The sequence below is a fragment of the Lissotriton helveticus genome, chromosome 1_2, assembly GCF_964261635.1.
Source record: "Lissotriton helveticus chromosome 1_2, aLisHel1.1, whole genome shotgun sequence".
In the NCBI taxonomy this organism is placed as follows: domain Eukaryota; kingdom Metazoa; phylum Chordata; class Amphibia; order Caudata; family Salamandridae; genus Lissotriton; species Lissotriton helveticus.
In genome coordinates, this window is record NC_136058.1 from 17538031 (window position 1) to 17561214 (window position 23184).

Here is a 23184-nt window from a genome sequence, read left to right on the forward strand (position 1 = left end):
CAACATGGGTGTCTTCCCTGACGGAGTTTCCGAACCTGAGACCACCGAGTGACTCTAGCCAGACCTTTGTTGGGAACTGAAATAAGGGAATCATATGGTTTTTAATGTTAGGTTTCTCGAAATTATAGATTAAGACCTCCGGCCCTTGAGACGCTCACCTAACTCTTATCACTACAGCTGGCTCCCTCTGACGAAATCTGTGAAGTGTCTTTAAATTTAAGTCTCAAGTCTCACTTTGAACGATAAGCTACGAGTCCTTTATAGCGAACTTGTTTTTTAAAGAATACTGGGACGTGATGATCAATTAATACTCCGATGAGTGTCGTTGTGGCTAAAGATCTTTGACCAACAGCATGCTATGCGTAATATAATCTACTTTTAAAGAGACTCGACCTTTAGCCAGAACCCTAGAGGTTCAGAGAAAACTCATGCATACACATATGCCTCTGTCTATTGACGCTCACTTTGTTCCATACTGAAGTGTTCCTGACACCGATTGAGTAGGACCTTTACAAAAAAAAACCTCCAGTGGATGGTAGGTGGGAGTGTGCAAATTGTACCTTAATTAATTCTGACCGGGCCTTATAAAGAATCCGGGTATTCAGGGGTTAATTCTGGGACTCTCCACTAAATGATGTGAAATGTGTTGAACCTTCTGAATGAATTGTGATAAAATGATGTGTTTACACGTAGATATATATGGGCACTTGAGTTATCTGGAGTTTTCCGTGTCATATGAAATTTCCTCTGGGAGTTCTAGAGGAGATCAAATGTTTTTGGAGTGACCATAGCAATTGGAGCCGTTTCACACAAATAAATCAATATAATGAGATAAAGAGAAAATTTATGCATTAAGATCACTGTATATATGTATATAACAAACTGAGATAATGTTTGTAAATGTTGATTGTATATATATATATATATATATATCTGTTTTTTTGTATTTACAGTGTTGTGTGTCCCCCACACAGTGGTACCTCCTCGCCCTGGCGAAGATGCGGTCCTAGTAGGGCCTAACAAGAAACGCGTGTCGGCGTGACTCTAGAGGGTGGCTGACTTCCATCTGAATTAGATGTTTTGATCCATCTTATTTTGCCCCCTATGTGCTTTTCTCATAACAACTTTATCCATCATAGTTGTACCAACTGGCCTTGATGTACCTCTAGACTGAATGCATGCCGGAACTATCTGAGAGTGATTTAGTGTGAAAGATATGAATGTGGTTTGAATGTGGACTGGTACGGTGTGTGTGGGACTGTAATCTTTGCTGATTGTGCTTATCAGATATGGATATATAATATGCCTCATCCTAATGAAATAATAGTTTTATATGAATTTGACCAAATAACAAATAAATAAAAAATAACAAAAAGGTACTTTTGTGTGTTTGGCTCCAATTCTAATTTGTCAGCCTTTGTTGAATTTGTAGGATCCCTCTGTAGGACCTGTATATATCCATTGGGTAGGGTTTTTTTTTTGCTGCTTTACCCCGTTGAGCCTGCTCATTATCGCTAAATCCCTACTGGGAGCCCCCTTCTATTTAGTTGTTCCCCTCGAAGACGTCATCATATCCCAGGGACTCAATATAATTTCCTATGCAGATGACACTTGCCTGATCCTTTAAGCTCACTGAGGACCCCGCCAACACCAAAACCAACTTTGGTAATGCCATAACAATGTAGTCAAATAGATGAGAGACAACTGCCTTCAATTCAACGCTGTCAAAATTGAAGGACTGTCCTTCAGTTAAGAACACTTCTGAATGGGACAACTGCGAGTGGCCTTCAGAACTCAAACCCATACCCACACCGACTGACCACACGCGCAACCTAGGCATCATCTTCAACAGTCAGCTGACCATGAAATGACAAGTTAACGTCTCCTCCTGATTCCACTCACTTGGCATGCTCAACAGATGGATCCAAACCAACATCCAAAAGACCGTCACTCTGGCTCTCGTCACCAGCCATCACAACTATGGCAATGCCCTCTACCCTAACATCTCAGTCCACCTCCTCAGAAGCATCCGGACCATAGAGATCTCTACAGCTATTCTCATCTTGGACCTTTCCTCCACCTCTGGCAAATTCCCACATTGCCCCAGTTCTGGAAGGACCTCAAGACTTGGGTCTTGGAATGAACCCAGCACTCAGTAGAGCCGCCCCATTGCCCCCCAGCACCTTGAGACCCTCAGGGGTGAGTACTTGTGCTTTACCAACCCTGATTAATTGATTGAACCCACATCACCACCCAGGTAAGAGACTTCCACTGACTCCCCATCCAGAAAATATTCCAGTTCTAGATCCTTAAGCATGCCTACAAAACCCTCCATGACCTAGGATCTGCTTACATCAACCATCGACTGAACTTCCACTAATCCACCAAAATCTACACTACTCTTCTATCACCCTTGCACACATCCCCTGCATCCACCGGAACCCACATCTGTATCCGCTCCTTTTCCTACATTGCAGCTAAGACCTGGGACAACCTCACCCTCAAGCTCTGTAAAGCACCCTCACTGGCAGACTTCAGATTTAAGACCAGGCTCTTCGAAGGATACACAGTACCCAGATACCCCTCTCATGATTTTCTTTTTTGATGTTATATGCTATCGATGTAGTTGATGTTTTCTTAAAAGAAATGGTGCTTTAATGTTTCCCAATTCTGATCTTGATTTTTCTCATTAAAATTTCCACAAACCATAGTTTACAAGTGCACTCAATTAGATTGAAAACATTTTACGAGTTACCGTGTGTGTGTGTGTGTGCGAAGATCTCAGCGTGTTGATAAGCCTAAATCCAAATGTTTTAAAGAATGACTAGTGAGGGGATGGCTGTGCACTGATCACTGGGATAGTGGTCTTTAGCACTCAGGAGATTCCAGAGAGTGTTTTGTCTAGGAAGGGTCCCTCTTGGAGGATGTATGACGTTACAACGCATACTTTTACAACAACTACCATTACAACGAATTTTTTACAAAGCAAAAACTTTTACAATGCATACCATTACAACATAAATATTGGTAAGTATATAATATTTTTTTAATATACATTATTTTAAATTATTATAATATAATTAAATTTTATTTAATTTTATTTAATTAATTTAATTTAAATATAATTTTAATTTATTTTTACAAATTAACCCTGTACCCCAAAAACCCAAAACTGACCCTGAACCCTAAAAATATTTTTTTAATTTAAATTAATTTAAATTATTAAAATATAAATAATTTTTATTTAATTACATTTAATTAATTTAATTTAAATATAATTTAAAATTAACCCTGTACCCCAAAAACCCAAAATTGTCCCTGAACCCTAAAAATACCCCTTTACCCAAAAACCCAAAACTGACCCTGAACCCTAAAAATACCCCTTACCCAAAAACTAAAAACTGACCCTGAACCCTAAAAATACCCCTTTATCCAAAAACTGAAAACTGACCCTGAACCCTAAAAATACCCCTTTACCCAAAAACTGAAAACTGACCCTGAACCCTAAAAATACCCCTTTACCCAAAAACTGAAAACTGACCCTGAATCCTAAAAATACCCCTTTACCCAAAAACTGAAAACTGACCCTGAACCCTAAAAATACCCCTTTACCCAAAAACTGAAAACTGACCCTGAACCCTAAAAATACCCCTTTACCCAAAAACTGAAAACTGACCCTGAACCCTAAAAATACCCCTTTACCCAAAAACTGAAAACTGACCCTGAACCCTAAAAATACCCCTTTACCCAAAAACTGAAAACTGACCCTGAACCCTAAAAACACCCCTTTACCCAAAAACTGAAAACTGACCCTGAACCCTAAAAACACCCCTTTACCCAAAAACTGAAAACTGACCCTGAACCCTAAAAATACCCTTTACCCAAAAACCCAAACATATAATATTTTTAAAATAATTATATACTTACCAATACTTACGTTGTAATGGTATGCGTTGTAAAGGTACTTGCGTTGTAAAATCCTGCGTTGTAATGGTATGCGTTGTAAAAGTTTTTGCGTTGTAAAAGTTTCGTTGTAATGGTAGTTCGTTGTAAAAGTTGCGTTGTAATGGTTGTTTCCCCTCTTGGAGGTCTGTTGTGGACTATTATTTCCCTGATGATTTTATTCTTATTAAACGATAAATTAGGTTTTTCGAAAGACAGCTGATTAGAGGTCAGAATGCACCAGTGTTTGCTTTTGATTTTCTTAACTTGATTCAAAGAATTACTGTATGTACTGATAAGGATTTCTTCTCATTTCTCTTACTGTCCTCTAATAAGGCCTCTCTCTGATTGGGGGACACCAGCAGTTTGTTTGCTATTCACGGAGGCAGAATCGGGAAGGAGTTAAGCCGAGCAGCGTCCTTCATATTCAGGCAGCCCAAGCCTCGCCGCACCCGCTACGCGGGTGCCGCATCGTCCTGCAGTGAGTGGGGCAGCACCAGCAAAGGCGAGAAAAGGAAAGGCGGGTCTGTGCAGGAGGCTCAGCAGGGCTGCGAGCGTAGCGGGGACTCCAACAACCAGGAGTCCCTGCGAGACCGAGTGCCAGCTTCCGGTCCGCTCTCCCTGCTGGCCCGCCCCCCCGCCCACCTGAGGATTAAAACAACGTCCCTCGCCTTCCCTCGCTGGGACACCAGCAGTTTGTTTGCTATTCACGGAGGCAGAATCAGGAAGGAGTTAAGCCCAGCAGCGTCCTTCATATTCAGGCAGCCCAAGCCTCGCCGCACCCGCTACGCGGGTGCCGCATCGTCCTGCAGTGAGTGGGGCAGCACCAGCAAAGGCGAGAAAAGGAAAGGCGGGTCTGTGCAGGAGGCTCAGCAGGGCTGCGAGCGTAGCGGGGACTCCAACAACCAGGAGTCCCTGCGAGACCGAGTGCCAGCTTCCGGTCCGCTCTCCCTGCTGGCCCGCCCCCGCCCCCCGCCCACCTGAGGATTAAAACAACGTCCCTCGCCTTCCCTCGCTGGGACACCAGCAGTTTGTTTGCTATTCACGGAGGCAGAATCGGGAAGGAGTTAAGCCCAGCAGCGTCCTTCATAGTCAGGCAGCCCAAGCCTCGCGGCACCCGCTACGCAGGTGCCGCATCGTCCTGCAGTGAGTGTGGCAGCACCAGCAAAGGCGAGAAAAGGAAAGGCGGGTCTGTGCAGGAGGCTCAGCAGGGCTGCGAGCGTAGCGGGGACTCCAACAACCAGGAGTCCCTGCGAGACCGAGTGCCAGCTTCCGGTCCGCTCTCCCTGCTGGCCCGCCCCCGCCCCCGCCCACCTGAGGATTAAAACAACGTCCCTCGCCTTCCCTCGCTGGGACACCAGCAGTTTGTTTGCTATTCACGGAGGCAGAATCGGGAAGGAGTTAAGCCCAGCAGCGTCCTTCATATTCAGGCAGCCCAAGCCTCGCCGCACCCGCTATGCGGGTGCCGCATCATCCTGCAGTGAGTGGGGCAGCACCAGCAAAGGCAAGAAAAGGAAAGGCGGGTCTGTGCAGGAGGCTCAGCAGGGCTGCGAGCGTAGCGGGGACTCCAACAACCAGGAGTCCCTGCGAGACCGAGTGCCAGCTTCCGCTCCGCTCTCCCTGCTGGCCCGCCCCCGCCCCCGCCTATATTAGAGTCCCATACTCCCGCAGCGCGGGACGCAGCACGGGGCGAAGACCGGGCAAAGAGCGGGCCGTTTGAGGCCGTTCGAGACTGTGAGTGACTGGACTGGCCCACCCCATTTACATCAGGTATTGACATTATATCCGTCCTCCAGTTTAAAGTATTATTTCCCATTGCATTTCCTATTGAGGCCTAATTCCAATCATGAGCCAAATGGAGACCAGGAGCAAAGCTAATCAGGCAGCCACCGGCCATACATCAACGGCCCCAACCCAAGGCACAATTGATAACTATTTCCTGAAAGCAGGCTCCCTTTTGATAGATGACATCCATCTCCTGGAAAGACGCATTTCCCAGGAGATAGAGTGGGTTAAGCGGTCATCAATGGGTGCTATAGCTATGGCGAAAACCCCCGAAGATAGGCGGATTAGAAATACATCACAAGATGGTGCTCAGGGTGGGGCTCAGCAATCCGATGGTATAGATCTTTCCGAGGACACAATAAATGATCTAGAGGATATGAGTCTTCTCCCATTGCCCACAATACAAACTGTCCAATTGCCTACTGACAAAAACCTGGGAGAGGTTACTGCCACACCAAATCTATGCCCCACTTTAACCAGGGAGGAATTGAGTGTAACAAGCACTAACCCAATTTCGTTAGGGACGCCAAGTACTAATCGAGGGACAAGGGAAGGAGCTATCCAAAAAAGGATACAGGGGAAAAATACAACTAGGGAAAAAAAGACCAAAATTCCTAAAGAACAAATAGGGAACACCCCTACCCTAGCCACCCTAAACCATAATACCCAGGAAAAAGCTTTGACAGTGATAGTAATTGACCATTCGCAGCAGCTGCATAGTAATATCCCCACCGACTATACACCATCTACCGTTGACCAAAACCTAGAGTTACCAGAAGAGGATATAACCTTAGCTGATATAGGCCACCTCTTGAAGTCAATTATAGGTCCTTTAGAAGCACGCCTAATAAAAATGGAGGCGAGAATAATTAAAATAGAGAAAACAGCCATGCAGATCATGGACAGCTGGAAACCTGGGGCTGTAGGGTCCACGCCTTCCAACAGAGACATACAACATAATAGCAGTCCGGTCACTCAAAAACTTGTAACAAGTATTGAGGCAGTAATAGCATCCACGACAGGCAAAAATAATTCAAATGCATGTACTAACCAACATACAACAGCAAACCCTAAACCTGTAACAACATTGACTACCGGTTCAGCTAAACAACCATATGCAACAAAACACCAATCAACCTTAGATAAGGGCAAAGTGCTCCCTACCCCGCAATTAATGAATTCCTCTACACCTTCCCTAAACACTAACCATGATATGGATGATCTCAAACACATAAAGGCAAAGGCACCGAGAACGGTTACTGTCAATTTACCAACCGAGGTTGCTCCATATACTGTCATCTTAGTTGGGGTACCAGAATTAAAATCAAATTCATATGAAACTGAAGAATCTTTGAAAAACAAGGCCATCAACTGGCTTTCAACGCACAGACCACTCCCTGGAGGCATGACCAGCGATATTTGCATGGTCAGAAGGGTCTCCTGGGTAGGCAAGAGTCCAAAAACAATCAGCGGTGATTGCCTATTGGTGAGCTTTAGAGACCCAAGAACAGTCACTTTTGTCTGCAATCCATCATTAGAAGACGAAGGTAGCAACATTCACCCAGTCCCCCTCTCGTTTTTTTACCCACCTAACGAATATGCGACCAAGGCCCAGAGTAGAGGACACTACCAGAATTTTAAGGGAAACTGGCAGGGCAATCAAGGAAGGAGGAGGATACCCTTCATTCAACCACAAATACCCCCATTCCGCTCAAATACATATAGTGATTCCCACGGATGGGAAACTGTCCAGAGAAGAAGGATGGGAGGGGGCGGATTTGTTAGAGAGGAACCATGGCCTCTGAGAGTTTATCAGCCACCACCCCTACCTTTGTACAACCACTATGATTGTCTTGAAATGGTTGATTGACAGCTGGCCTCCACATCTGGGCTGCAGGTACGACTGGCAGGAAACAAATGTCCGAATTGTTCCCCCCCAATCTGTACCCAGGAGAAGGATACTTCTGGGATTACTGAACTACCTGACGCTCTATAAAAGCGGATATCATTAGAGATGTCGCGCTGATAGCCGAGGGGGAAATAGAAAGCCCTTATCCGCCAGAAAATACAATCCCTATGCCAAAGCAACCAGACATCCAGAAAGCCCCACAAACCTTAAATATTCTTTCGTGGAACATAGCTGGCCTGTCAAATAAAATAGACACAGATGCATGGGCTGAACTAACGCAATTAAATAGTGTCTGTCTCTTTCAAGAGACTTGGTCAAGGGACGAGACCCCCTTTCGGGGCTTTGATATATTCTCAATCCCTGCGGTTTGGGGTGGGAAAGGTAGACCATCTGGAGGCTTAGCGACTTGGGTGGCCTCGGATATAGGATGCCGAGCCTCAAGATATCCAGTAGACTCTGTAGACATATTGGCTGTTGTCCTTGAATGGCCAGGGCTTTCGAAGCTGTTGGTTATTAACATCTATTCAAGGCCAGTTAAAAATGGGTCTCCCTCCAAAACTATAGAGCTTCTTTCTTGCCTACTGGAAACTATCCCCAAGAACATGTCTTATCTAATAGGAGGTGACCTCAACTCACATTTTGAGCCTCTACCTGGTCTACTCGATGGACCCTCCCTAGAGGAGGATTCGAGTTGGCAGGTTCCTCGGACGGAAGCACCTCCTCCCAGAGCATGGACAACTCTGGCTGTGCAGATCAACACCCTAAATCTCATTCATGGGTTGAGAGCCTGCAACGGCCGCACTCGGTCCGATATTCCTTCCCAATGTACCTTCAATAAACAAGGGAGGGAATCTAGAACTGATTACATCCTCGTACAGTTAAAGGCATGGAAAAGGGTGGTTGATTTTAAAATAACATCAAGACATGACAGTGACCATAATACCCTGGAGCTAGAATACACGATCCCCTGGGAGAAAGTGATTGGCGAAGAGAAACAGATAGGAGGAATCCTTCTAGAGAACAACAGGAGGCGGATAAAATGGGATAGGCTCGCCTCCAGCGGAGAAAGGCTTACCTCTCTCTATGCTGGGATTATTCCCATTCTTGAGGAGGCTTTTGACTTATGGGATCCACATTCCACAACAGGCAGAAATGAGGACTTAGCTCAAATTCATACTCACTTAATCCAGAAGCTTGAAGTAGATTTTTTTGTTAAGGGCCGCTCGAAAGCACAGGGGCAATTTACCAATTCCTGGTATAATCATTCTTGCCGTTTGGCTAAACAAGACCTTATTTCCACCATAAAAGAGGGAGGCAGTATGGTGGAGATTCGATCTAAAAGGTGTGCCTATAAGTCACTTTTAAATAACGCTAAAATGGAGTGGGATATACAACGTTGGGAGAATCTAGCAGAGTCCCTAGCTGATAGGGACTCCCGTAGATTCTGGAGAATCATCAACCATGGGTGCGCAGACCTTCCATCCGCAATTGAACCAAACATTGCAGCCAATGTTTGGCAAGATCACTTCCAGGGGCTATACGCCCCCGAGACAGAGGAGTTAGAGTTATCTGTACCTAGTATTATCACCACATATAAATCAGCCCCTTTTAGCCTGAAAGATGTTGAGGTGGCCATATCGGGCCTGCCATCTGGAAAAGCCCCGGGATTAGATGGGATCCCAGGCGACCTTTTTAGGCAGGAACCTATGATCTGGGCTCCATATCTGATGATTTTATTCAATGCAGTCCTGGGGGGAATGAGGCTACCAGATAATTGGCTGGGAGCAGAGGTGGTACCGATATACAAAAAGGGCTCGCCTCTGTTCCCCTCCAACTATCGCCCGATTAGCCTCATTGATGTTAGTCAAAAGCTGTTTGGACAACTGATCCTGGATAGGTTGCAATGTTGGATGGAAGAGACAGAGATCTTGAGTCCCCTTCAAGCGGGCTTCAGGAAGGGTGTCTCAACAGTGGACCAAATACTGAGATTAAATATTCTATTCTGGAAAATTGCATATGTAGAACGGGGGTCACTGTATGCAGTTTTTGTGGACCTCCGTGCCGCCTTCGACCTGGTCCCCCGGGCCAGGTTGTGGGCGGTACTCGAGGACATGGGTGTCCCTGGAGACATCCTACAGATAATTACGCCCGGGTAAGATACGGAAAAGGAGGTAGGCTTACAGATAGGTTCCCTGTCCAACGCGGGGTAAGACAGGGATGTGTGTTGGCCCCGACCCTGTTTTGCCTATTCACAAACGGGGTGATAGAGCACCTGCGTAGAATCCCCAACATTGACGCACCGCAATTGAACAGCAGTAGGGTGCCGGCGATTATGTTCGCGGATGACACCCTGCTGCTGTCAAAGACACCAATGGGGCTGCAAAGGATCCTGGATGGATTCTTGGACTTCTGTAATAAAAGGGGATTAGAAATAAACCCAATGAAGACCAAATTTATGATTCTGAGCCACAAGCATAAAAGTTGCCCTAACCCTCGTCTGGGGTCAACACCTCTGGAGAGAGTTAAAGTGATTGAGTATTTGGGCATAACACTCAATCAAAATTTAACCTGGCTGCCACACAAAACAAAAGCAACCACTAAACTAATCCAGAGGGCGGGTGCAATCACAAGAATCGCAAAGAAATCCCCCTTTCGTCCATTGGCACCGGCAATACAAATCTACAAGGCCCAAGCACGAGGAGGCATTACCTATGGGGCTGAACTATGGGGACACACACACCGCTTCACTCCATACAAGTGGCCGAGAACAACTTCATCAGACACTTGACGGCTCTTCCCTCGAGCACTCCACTACTTCCGTTAAGAATGGACTTGGCGTTGTGCCCAATCAGCGAAGAAGTGAGCCTCAAACCGTTGACTTATTGGAGGCGCCTGTGGAGTAGCCAAGATTTGGGCCAGTATAGAAGTGAATTACAGGAGCTTCTCAGAACAATACAAGTGTCTAAAATTCAATGGCTCAAGTATATAAGAGACATGTGTATGACCCTTGGAGTCCCAGAGTTATGGAATAATCCTGAACTAACATCTTTAAGGCTTCCCAGGAAAGCACTTTCTAAACTTTTTTATGATTTTATGCTGCAAAGTTCTATTAGCTCAATCCGGGAGGGCTGCTTAATTGATATATTCATCAAGATAAAAGACATTTATAGCTTTGAATATGTCCTCGATGCAATGTCCCCTGTGTACGTTAGGAAAATCTTCCTACAATGGAGATATGGTTCTCTTCCCTTGAGGTCGCTTACGAAAAACTGGGATGGTAACCAGGCCTCACCCAACTGTCCTGCGCGTAACTATAAGTTAGAACATGATGTACACGTGGTTTTATTCTGCAAAGCCTACCGCAAAATTAGGAGCTACTGGCTCATACCGTACCTAAGGAACTTGGGCTTTCGAACTTATGCCCCAGCCTATAGAGTCCTTAAAACTGACCCTGCATCTCCTACAGTGTTTGTAATGGCGAAGTTCCTGACGGCAATGTGGAGAGCTCGCGCTAGAATTATAAGTGATTCCACTGTCCCACGATCAATTTGTCCCTAATATATTTTAAAAATGCAACTCCGAAACCTAGAAAATGATTTTAGCTTAAAGATGCACTTTTGGAACTTAGAAAATTATTTTATGGACTCTAAAACTGATGAATCAATTTTTAAACACAATTTATTGTCAATGGTGTAATGTTGTTTGCTTGTATATCTTTTATGATCTTAACGATCGAAATAAAGATTGTTTGAGTTGAGTTGATTGTTTCACACTTATTATTTTTACTGCCTCAAAAAACCTTTTGTTGTCTGTTCTGATTGAAGTAGGGAGAGGTTTTCCCTTGGGCTGGTGATTTGGGGGCTTCCTTCCTTTTCGGGCATGGTTCCTGCTTCAGATTTTGTTGGAGAAGATGACCTATTGGTGGCATTTAGTGCAAAAGAAGAATATAAACTTGACACATTACAATGCGTTATTTAGCTGACAATGGTCATACAGTTTTTTAGAGAAATTGGGTAGTGGTCAGGGGTGTGGAAGGCCCACTTAGACAACAACCGCAATCATTTTTAAGGTGAGCCACAGAAGGTACAAATAAACTTGTGCTTATCCTTTGGTAGCTTAGCACAAAACAGTCAGAAAGAAAAATATTGCACCAATTAGGAAACATAGAGAACATTTTAATAAATACAATTTCACCCAAACAAATGAAATACAATCAGGAAAACCAAAGTTTTTTTTAGTGAAATCTAGTGCCTAATAGATCAAAGATCCAACTGTGGGTATCTGTCCAAGCATGTAAGGGAAGGCCCAAATAACTCTGAACAATCAAGACTGCAACATGGTATTTAGTGGGGATCAATTACAAAATATACTTTCCGACCAGGTGAAACATTTAATTTAACCCCATAACACCAGCATCAATCAATCCAATATTTTACTCCGCAAATTTCTATATGATTGTCAATGTAGAATTCTCCACTTCACAGCACCCATTTCCCTGCCCAAACTGATTTTCATGACCTCCTCTACCATTTATCACACATTCCTAATGTTCCTTTTTGTAAAAATAGCATTCCAGCCCATTGATTACAGTTCACCTGGCCCGAACCGGAGATTAAACCTGAGCCAGAGAGTACAGCTCCAGCTAGAGAGCACAGCCTAGGTGTGGAGAGTATGGCTAACGCCGGAGTTTCTGGCCAGACTGCAGATGTAAAGATATGACTGTTAAATAAGCTCTGTGAATACCAAATGTCGTAAAGTTAGACTGCTGTCTCAGATTGCGTTTGTGAATCAGGCCCTATATTTGTACCTGTTGCCAATCCAAAGTTAGCACTTATTAAATGTGATAAGGTAACCCACTGGGAAAGATAGGCGTTACAGCAGTGAAAAACGACTTTAAAGTTTTTCCCTATCAGAACATCTAAAACTTGAACCTACATGTCCTACATTTTAAATACCATGCACCTTGCTCTATGGGCTTTTATGGTCTCCATTATGGGCATTATAAGTAAGCTAAAGGAACAATTAGGAATGGTAAACAGGTTTATTTTACCAGGCCCTAATGGCAGCTTAAAACTGCACCACAGGCTACAGTAGTGGGCTACTTCAGTGGATGGCACAATGAGTGCTGTAGACCCACGTGTAGCATTTAATTTAAAGGCCCTAGGTACATGTAGTACAATATACTAGGGACTTACAAGTAAGTTAAAGGTGCTAATCAGGTATAAGCTAATCCTATCATGATTTAGCGGGAAGGAACAAGTATTTTTACACTGGTTAGCAGTGGTACAGTGCACAGAGTACTAAAGCCAATATAAACAAATCCAGCAAAACAGGACGGGTGAAGGCAAAAGGTTTTGGGCAATACCACACAAAGGATGTCAAGTCTAACAGTTTCACCCAAAAAAATGCAGTATTGTAAAAAAGAAAGAATTTATAATGTTCATTACATTGAAAAAGAAGCTAGAAACTCTCAAAAAAATTGATTTCTGTAATTTTGAAAAACAAATGAGCCCATCCTCCATACAGAGGGAGGCAAGAGTGTTCCTGGCAATTGTTGGCTATTATCATTAGTTGATCCTAAACATGTCCTTATTTACAAAGTATTTTGTAAGGCTGACCCCCAGTAGTACCAAAGATCTGGTACCATTTCATGACAAATGTTTAGAGGCCTTCAGGTGTTGAGGATAAACATGGAGTTTTTTCTTTATGGGGATGAAAGAGTCAGATGTACTCTTTCTGTACTCATGCAGAAACATGGTGGAGTATTGAGGCCAGTCAGCAATATTGGATCCAGTAGTTGTCAGTCTTTCTGGTTGTTTAAAAGTGGTTGCAGATATTTGCATTGCAATCGAGCAATGTGAGGCCATTGTGATGAGACCTATATTGAGTGTATTTATTCCCCATTCTGGCGCAATTTTTCTGATCTATACCTGGACTGATTTCATAACAAACAGTTATCTGACCAGAATGGAGCAAGTCATACTCACAGGTGAGAATATTTCAATCAAAATAATTATTTTCTTCTATCTTACAACACTGCTTCCTGTGCTAAACAAAAATGAAGACACAAACAGGAGTGATAATGATGATGATGAGCCAAAACACAACTGCATCGGTGTCACAGAGTTATGTACCAAACCAAGACCAGCTATTAAAGAAATTCCCTTTGAAATGGCTGAACTGACTTTGCTTGTTGATGGTTCTTGTTTAAGTGACAATTGCTTAACAATGAAGAATGCCTATGCAGTATGTTTCATTTCTGAAATGTTTGAAGCATGGTACCCACCGAATGTAACATCAGAACAAGTGTCAGAGTTTGTTGCATTGAAAAGCATCTGTTGTAATGCAGAATACGTCAATGTGCATATTAATACAGACAGCCAGTATGTTTTTGAGTAGTCCATTTCTTTGGACAATTGTGGTAACAAAGGAGTTTATGACATCCTCTGGAATTCCTATCAGGAATAGTTCATACATACTTGAATGACTGCAAGTAATACAGCAGCTAGGATAAATTGCTATAGTCAAGTGTGCTGCCCCTAAGGCTGGAAAAGATATGGGCATGCTTGAAAAGAGATGTGCAGATCAGGTGGCCAGATATTGTGCACTTGAACATGAAACAGTAATATCAAATGAACAGATTGTGATTCAAGGAACTGAACAAAATTAAATGAGAATTTTGTGATTAATACAGAAATGTGAGTTGATACCTTTGAAACCCAATTCAAACTTCTTTGAGTGAACTGAGCAACCTCTAACAGGAAGCCCCAATAGATGGTAGAAGGAATTCGGAAATGTTGGCTTGCATGTAAAATTATCAGGATGAGTTCAGAAGTGTTGCAGAAGATGTATGTCACAGTTTTTCGGTTTATCAGAAAAATAATCAAGGCAAGAGGACTACTGTCCTTATGAATCCTTTTGGCAAACCAGATAACCCATTTACGAGACGTCAGCCAGATTTCATTGACTTGCCAAGTTACACTGGCCTCAAATATATTCTCATGATTGCCTGCTTGTTCTCAAAATGGGTTAAGGCCGAACCCACATGGAGATTCGACAGCCTGACAGTTGTCAAACTCATGTTGAGATAAATAACACCCAAATTTAGCCTGCTGACCTCTATTGAGACAGATCGTGGCTCCCATTTAAAAATAAGATTTTGAACTTACCTTGTAAAGCTATTCACATTGACCAAAGGTTTCCTTGTAGTAATCATCCCTGATCTTCAGAAGTAGTTGAGGAAATGAACAGGACCATCAAAAAAAGCTGGACAAAGTGTGTGCATAGTTCACACTGTATCGACGTCATGCCCTTCATCTTGTCCTAATGAGTATCATAAGTATCCTAGACAAAAAGACCAGCCTGTCGCCCAGTGAAGTGTGAATAGGCAGAGTAAAGGGTTTGGCTTACACATGTTTCAATAACTGAAGACATACCTCTGGGTTACTGCAAAGCTCTGCCTGATATGGTGAAATCTGTTTCTCATCAGGTGAATTTAGTAACAAAACCAACTAAGGAAGTCCAATGTCACCTGCTAAATCCTGGTAACTGGGTGGTCTTCAAGAATCATGTCCAAAAGAATGATGGCATGACCCATTTGAAGTCATACTCAAAACACTTTTGTGGGTCCATGCCACTCACAGATAGAGAGTAGCGCTGGTGGGTTAGGAAGCAGTAACAATCCCCATTGACTCACAGAGTCAAGCTCAACATTCACAGCATGGATCCAGGGGTGATGGAAAGTTTGAGAATAAAACTGGTGAAGATGAGAAAGTTACAGAAGTTCCTGCTGAGGAAACTGAAGACCCTGGTGAAGGTAGGTAAGACAATCTGTAGGAATTCAAAGTAATTGCTGGCAATAAGATGAAATAGTCTCTGATATGACAAGTGAAACCTCTAGTTAAAGATTCAAGCTGCAAAACCCCCCAAAGGAAGAAAACAGCTTGCAGTAAATTGTGATGCTGATGCTTACCAAAGGTCAGATTCATCAGTGAGTGGAGATGCGTCAGCAGTAGTCAGAAGTGAAGATGCAAGAGTTGAAAACACAAAAATATTAAAGAGAACCTGTAAAAAGAAAGTATTGGCAGAATTAAAGCCTCAGCCCAATCAATGAAGATCCTGAGATGTTTGAAATCAACTCAGAGAAGAGTTAAGTGAATCACTGGCTGCTAAACGACCAGCAAGAAAAGTAATCCAAACAGAAAGTATGTTTAACCTAAATAGGCGTATCTGGCATCTGTACCTGAAGAAGAAGAGAGTTGGAACCAGAGATCTGGAGTCCACTATGTTGTTGTCAATACATCTTTCTAAGTGAACCATAATAATAGATTAGTTTAAATTGTGAAAAGAATTTCAGGTAAGGACTCAGAAGAAAAGAAGTTGAGACTATGAGACTGTGAACTGCACAAGAAGAATTTTTTTTTAAACTTCCAGTCTATGTTGATTTTTGATTATTACTTTCATAGATAAGAAGAAAAGCTCTATTATTGTTTTAAAGAAAAATGTATTATCTTTTGGATTTCCACATTCTGTTTGTTTTGATATCAATAGAAATTAGCGTATAGCAAATGATACAGAATTATCGGCCTAATGGTTTTGATATCGACACTATCCTTGGGTGATCTTACTGTTATGCTTCCTTTCTATGGTGGGATATGACTCCACAGAAGTTGTTTACTACAGTGCATCATCAGGTTAAATTTAATAGATTGGCCCATAGGGAAATCCTAATTAGTGGATTTCTTGATAATATTTATCCTAAAATGTTGAGTGAATATGTGGATATTATAGGTCGGCAATGATTGTTTTGCGTGTGCTGTTCCCCACTCTTCTGCAGGTGAAGAAGCTACCGCTTACACGTACAATGTTGTATGGTATTTCTTGTAATGTGTTTAATAATATTTTTAACAAACATGATTTTCTGTCTCCTTACTAGTCAGATTTCAACACCTCTTTGCAAGATCTGCCTATCTCTGAAGATGCACAACATGGGTTAAAATATAGTACATTTCTAAATACAGAATTACAAATTAAGCAGAAATGTAACTGTACTAACTGGGAATTTGTGTGCAGTTTGAGTAAATAAGAGTGTGAGTTTAATATGAAATACAATGAAGAGTATTGAAAATTGTGAGGGATTGGAAAAATGAGAGGAAAATAAAAGAGCAGATTAAGGTTGAAGAATAGTTTAGATTTTCATCTAAGACTGCAACTGGAGTATAAGCAGAAGGGTAAATTATGTATGTAATGTCATTAATCAATAGATATTAGGTTGACTGAAGCAATCCATTTTGTTAAAGGCTCTCCTATCATGTTGGGTAGAGCATGCTCTATGATAATGTTCTATCAACCTGGAAGGGAACTCTAAATTTGGCACATATGTTACTCTGGACTGCGGCCAGGGTCTCGGTTACCCTTGTAATATGGAAGAGTGGTTGAATACTTCTTGATGCCTCCTGCACTGTTTTAGATCAAGACAGCAAAGAAAGGTAGAACTTTGATGAAGACATGTGGCATTACTCTAGTGGTCACCTTTCACATTGGCCAAAGACATTTCTAATTTACATCAAAACACACAATCTGAGCATTGAAGGCTCTGAATGCATTGATGCACCACAATATACTCACATATAAAGACGTGAAAAGACACTGAAAAGTCCTGGAAAATATCTATATTGGAATTCGACCCCAGCTCTTGAGGCACACAGGATCATGACCATCAGTGAATGCAGAAAAAACAGAGCAGCCTTTTGACAGACTTGCAACTGGAATACTCTAGAACCATGAGGCTAAAAGTACCTCCAGATGGACATCACCACACATACATACAGTCATTTGTAGAGCTATGCTCACAATCCATGCTGACAAAACCTGCCATATAGCTGCACTTATCCCAATTAGCACCAGACCTGCAATCTGTCATCCCAGGAAAAGGCTCTGGCAAACCTACATGTCTTTAAATACAGCCAGTGTATGTCAATAACCAGCTCTCTATCCATGCAAAAAGTGTATAGCACGTGCCTCTGTGTCAAAGCTTTCACCAGTCTGAAAAACGATTGCATCCCTTTTAGGAAACCACACATATTGTAGCTTGGATAAAGTAGCATTGCTATCAGGAAAAAGAAAAGGATGTTACAGCGATCAAGGGTCCAAATAATACCCACATTGATTTCATACAAAATTTTGCCTACATTTATGCATCTTTAAAAGGTTAAAAATATTTGAATTGATAGCCGGCTTCTCACAAACGTTGACATGAAAAAAAACATTCATATGACTGTCATGCCTGGCACACTGCACTATGCAGCTCCCCATTTTCAAATGAGGTCCAGTTTCTACCCTTTCCAGAAAAACAAGTTAAGGTTGACTCCGGAACATCATTAACTTACCAGGCTTGTTCCAAAATCTGTGAGAAGGGAGCCATTTACGGAACCAATTTTAGATGGCTATAGAGGAGGGCACTGCTCATTTCCCTTTTCAAACCTCTGGGTTCAACACCCACCCACCCAGACATGATTTACACAAGGAAGTAGGGTCCTTATTTTGGATTTTGGGAGTAAGGTGTACTGTGGGATTGTTTACAATAGGACAGACAAGAGATACTGAAAAAGTGGGTAGGGTTGCCTCTATAAACTTTTCCATTGTTTAGGGAGGGGTCAAAATCTACCCCACCCACCTGCTAGTGTAATCCATAAACATGGCACCCTAAGGAACCATCCTCAGAACACTCCAAATAATACTTTGTAGACCTGTAGAAAGTTGGAGCTGTGAAGAACTGGAGATACAATTATCGCCGCTTTATCGGCCGAAAACTGCAGATAAAGCGGCGATAATGAGCTTGATAATATGATCTATGGAATTCCAATCGAAGCTCATGTTAGATGTCTTCACATCTAACATGGGCTTCGATTGGAATTCCATAGAGCATATTATCAAGTCCATTACCGCCGCTTTATCTGCAGTTTTCTGCCAATAAAGCGGCGATAATTGTATCTCCTGTTCTTGATAATATGCCCCATGATCTGTTTTCTCTTCAATTATGTCATCCATGATGTTATTTGAGATGTGATCATTGATGCTATAAAAGTTGCCCTTTAGCATTTCATTAGTGATAACATATGTAGGTAATAAGCACGGCATGAATGGGATTTAACATAGTTAGCTTAGCAAACTAAAACTGATGAATGTCAGTGTTTTTTGTTTAGTGAACAATATTGTTTACATTTTTACACTCCTTAACTATAACGCCATTTTATCCTTTAGTTTCTAGTTTTTTGGTTTTTACGTTCAGTAACATCTAACTGGTATACTTAACAATAACATCACTTCAACTTTTGGTGTTTTCAGTGAAATTCTGAGTTTTTTTTTATCGTTTTTTATTGATTTTTTTATTGGCAGATTCATAGAGCAATCGACAACCAAGGGATCTTAAAAGACATTCAATACAGATACTCATTTCATCGAGTGTACACATTAAAAATTACAGAATTAATTAGTACTAGCTGTTGTTTCAGTTAAAACCAGACATAAAAAAAAAACACAGAATTACTCTGAACATGAACAAGAATGCATTTCCCTAATTCCACTTTTTCTTCCCGGCCTAAAACACACATAACATAGAAATCCTTATTTTCTAAAATACAATAAATCAAAAAAAACTTCAGTTCATCACCAGCAAACCTAAGACACCGCCCTTCTTGCAAATGCTTTTTCGAGTTTTTTTCGTTCAAATAATTTTTTATGCCACTCTTGGTACGCGGTGACTCTATCCGTCTTCCAATTCTGTAGAATCAGAGAGCGAGCTATAAATGAGGCAATTACAATAAATGCCTGACCCCCTTTACCTAATTGTATGTCAAACAACAAAAGAGTGTCGTGAGAGTAAAGTTTTATTAAGCACAGTACTAGAGAAGGACAAAATCAGCCTATTAGTTCGCAATGGAAGGCATTTAGGGATTTCTTTTGAAGCCCTCACTCACCACCCTGGGTGGTGACATGCTTCATCATCGGGCCCACCAGGAGAAGCCGAATGCCTCCCTGGTGTGCTACAACGCCAGATTACTGCAGAGCTGGTTTTTTGTGACAATAGTGTGAAAAGATAGTGTGGTTTAAAAAATGTCAACAAGCTGTACCAAGCAAAAAAAGTAAAAACTTTATTTTGTGGTCAGCCAGACATTAATTAAAATATATGTGTCGGGAGATTTACCAACTAATGTGTTGGGTATTTCCACTTAAAGTGGGGTCGACATGTTTCAGCCCGTCTATGTGTACATTTTACTGTGCTTTCATCAGGACAGTATAACAATGTACCTCGGTGGTGTGGGTGCGCTAAGGCCCACGCTTGCCAGAGGACGTGAAAGTTAAAATTCGGTGTAAAAATGGGTGCAAAAAGAACAAACCAGAAAAAGTGAATGTTCCTTCGGATTAGAGGAACTTGTGGTTTGTTACTTAAAAGATCCACACCCCATGGGCCTCGGCAGGGGGGTGGTGGCGACAATGGCACACCGCCCGCAATGCCAAACACCCGCTCGCCACCTAGCGACTCCTGCTACCGGACCCCTTTACCTAATGACACGTTCGGCCTCTGTCATAAAAAGCAAAAGAGAGCAATATCAGCTACCGGTTCAATCCTGATCTGCAAGCCATGGCTTGGGGAAGCGAACACCTTTTCCCAAAACTTTGCTACCATTTGGGAGGTAAAAAAGGTTTGTAGCCAGCCTCCCATCCCCTGTTGCTGTCAGCAAAAGCAGTAATATTCCATGGCTGGATACATTCTATGAAGGACATCCTCTTAAAATGTCCTGCTCTTAAAGCCTTCTGACTGAGTAGCGAGATCAACTACCACTCAACCTCTGACAAAGTGCATTATGTACACAGTGCAATTTTATTTGGAAAACCTTTAATCTGGTAAGACTCTCCTTCATTCCGTTAAAACCTATACAAGCTACCAATCCCCCTGAGTTTGGTTCTAAACAAAGTAGATATTGTTAGGGATGAAATTGCACTGGATTTAGGACAACATTTGTTCAACAGCAGCATAATCTGCTGAAACCCATGGAAAAAAAGCTTACATGGATTACCGCACCTAGCATGAAGATCTTGCCAAGTAATACATTTCCTCCTCACCAAAAAGTGCCCTAATTCGTTAAAACCATTTGTATTCCAAAATCCTAAATGTCTGAATGATGTTCTTAGATCAAGATAAAAACGTTCATTTAGCTGCAAAAACTCAGAACCTGCTGACAAACGTAACGATGAATACAAATTATTGAAGTCTAACACTGATTTCCTTGATGAATTTGTATCTCAATTTTGTGGGAAGTTTAGCCATCTTAATGAATACTGGGAGCTGGGATCCCTCTCCTGTACCATCTTTTTGAAGAAAAAGCAGTCCAGGGATCTCTTGGTATCTATATATCGTTCTAATATGTCCATAAGAGAGGGTTCATAATATGGCTCTGAGGCAATGGCAACCTGCCCTGGCTTAAGTGTAATAGAAGCACTAAGAGTTTGACTCTCAAGGCCTTCTTATTCTGAACAAAATGTTGGAACATTTCCATAAAATAAGTCATATTGATTTTTATTGGAACATTCAAAGAGAGAAATATCAGCAAGTGTAGAATGGACATTTTATATGAGCCACCCTACCTATGAATGTAAGGGGAAGAAGTGTCTATTTTTTCAATATATCCTTAACCTTCTTTATCATCACTACATAATTTAAATGGTATACCTCAGAATAATTATTACTTATGTACATATCCCCAGATAACGGAGGGGATTAGGAGAACCGGTCTACCGCTGAATATTCAGAGGGAGAATGCTGAAAGGAGTATAAAATAATATAATTTCTGTTCTATTTTCTTTGATTTTATATCCTCCAATTGATTTAACCTGCTCAAACTCCCCCAATGCCTTTTTAATATTCTGTTCTACTGGTCTGAGGTAAAGAATTATATCCCCTGCAAACAATTTTAGCTTTGACATCCTGACTATAGGTGCCTCTATTCCTAGATTCTCCTTAATCCTGACTGCTAAGGTTTCTATAAAAAAGATCAATAAAACAGGAGACAAATGACATCCCTGGCCTGTTCCCCAATTCATATCCACCATCCCTGCCAAATTAGAGTTCACAAACATCTTTGTCTGAGCCCCTTGATAATGATTCTATAGCATTACATTACATTGAGAAGGAAAACCAAACCTCATCTGACCATAAAAAGTGCATCCCAGTTTACCAGGTCAAAGGATTTCTCAGCATCAACCATCATAATGAGTAAAGAATCCGATTCACGTCAAAATAATCTAAAGCAAGAACTAAAAGGACAGTATTAGATGACATTATTCTCCCAGCAATAAACCCAGTCTGATCATTGGGTTATACTGCTTGGGCTACTGGGCTAACACGGTTTGCCCAGATTTTCATTAAAAGTTTAGAATCTGTGTTTAATAAACTAATCAGTCAGTATGAGTAGACATCTCTTGGGTTTTCTGCCTTTTTTTACAAAATAAATGAATGTTTATTCTTTTAAGGATGGTGGGACTTCACCTCCTTTTCTTATAAAATTGAAAAGCTCCATCTAAAATGGTGCAAGCTCAGTCAAAAAAGCTTTAGAAAACTCTTTTGGAAAAAGGGTGACCTTACCATATGCCTTCCCACAAGGCATTTAAGCCAGAGCCTGCTGATTCTCTAGGACTGATCTTTCTTCTTTCATCTCCTCTACCTGTGTATTTGTTAGTTGTGGCAACCTGATAGACTGAAAGTAGTGGTGTATACTTTCCATTAGAGACTACATATTTGCTTGAATACAAATTATTGTAGTAGTTTAGAAAAACCTTAGACACAGCTTCCCTATAAGAAACCAGAAACCCTGTCTCTGGTTTCTGGAGCTCAGTAACCAATATAGCCTCCTTCTTAACCCAGTTAACAAAGCCAAGAATTCACCCACCATCTGGCTTTCTTCGTAATACCATTGTTGGGATGACCTCAAACTAGTAATCCCCTCTAAGATAAAAAAAACCTTAGTTCATGTTTGGCGTCAGCTAGCTGGGTATCCTTTCATTTTTCTGACCCTTCATAAGAAATTCCTGAAGAAAAATTCACCACTATGATTTAGCTTTTTTGTTCTATTTGTGCTCCCTGTGCACCTTCACCTCCCTTTGGAACTTCTACCAAACGTAGAGCAACAAGAGTGAATTTCCAACTTGTCAATTTTATCTTCTAATGAAGAGTTTTGCTTCTCACTAGATTGACTTGTTCCTGCATTACGTTGACTTAAACTTCGAGCTGCAAGATTCCTGATTCTGCCTCCTGCATTCGTACAGGAAAGTTTCCCATTGCTTCTTTGATTTTTGATAGTCGTTGGTGTAGGGATGTTATTTCAATTGCTTAAGCTGTGTCTTTTTGTCCCACTGTGCAACAAACCCTCTCACTTTGCTGCTCTTTTAATGACCATTCTGTCTCCATGACCTGAAACTGAGGCTGATCTTGCAGGAGCGTATCTTCGACTGTAGCTAGACAACAGGACTGTATTTGCGGTGGAATTTGA

General features: G+C 41.8%; 1 long non-coding RNA gene across 12 annotated transcripts in view; it reads left to right on the forward strand.

Annotated features, from left to right (window-relative positions):
- LOC144807741 (uncharacterized) overlaps positions 1-1370 on the forward strand; it is a 651207-nt gene extending 649837 nt beyond the window's left edge. For all 12 annotated transcript variants that reach the window (XR_013606414.1, XR_013606413.1, XR_013606411.1 and 9 more), the window contains one exon: positions 954-1370. This is a non-coding gene — a long non-coding RNA (uncharacterized LOC144807741). The remainder of the gene's footprint in view (positions 1-953) is intronic.
- Positions 1371-23184: the final 21814 nt, after the last annotated feature.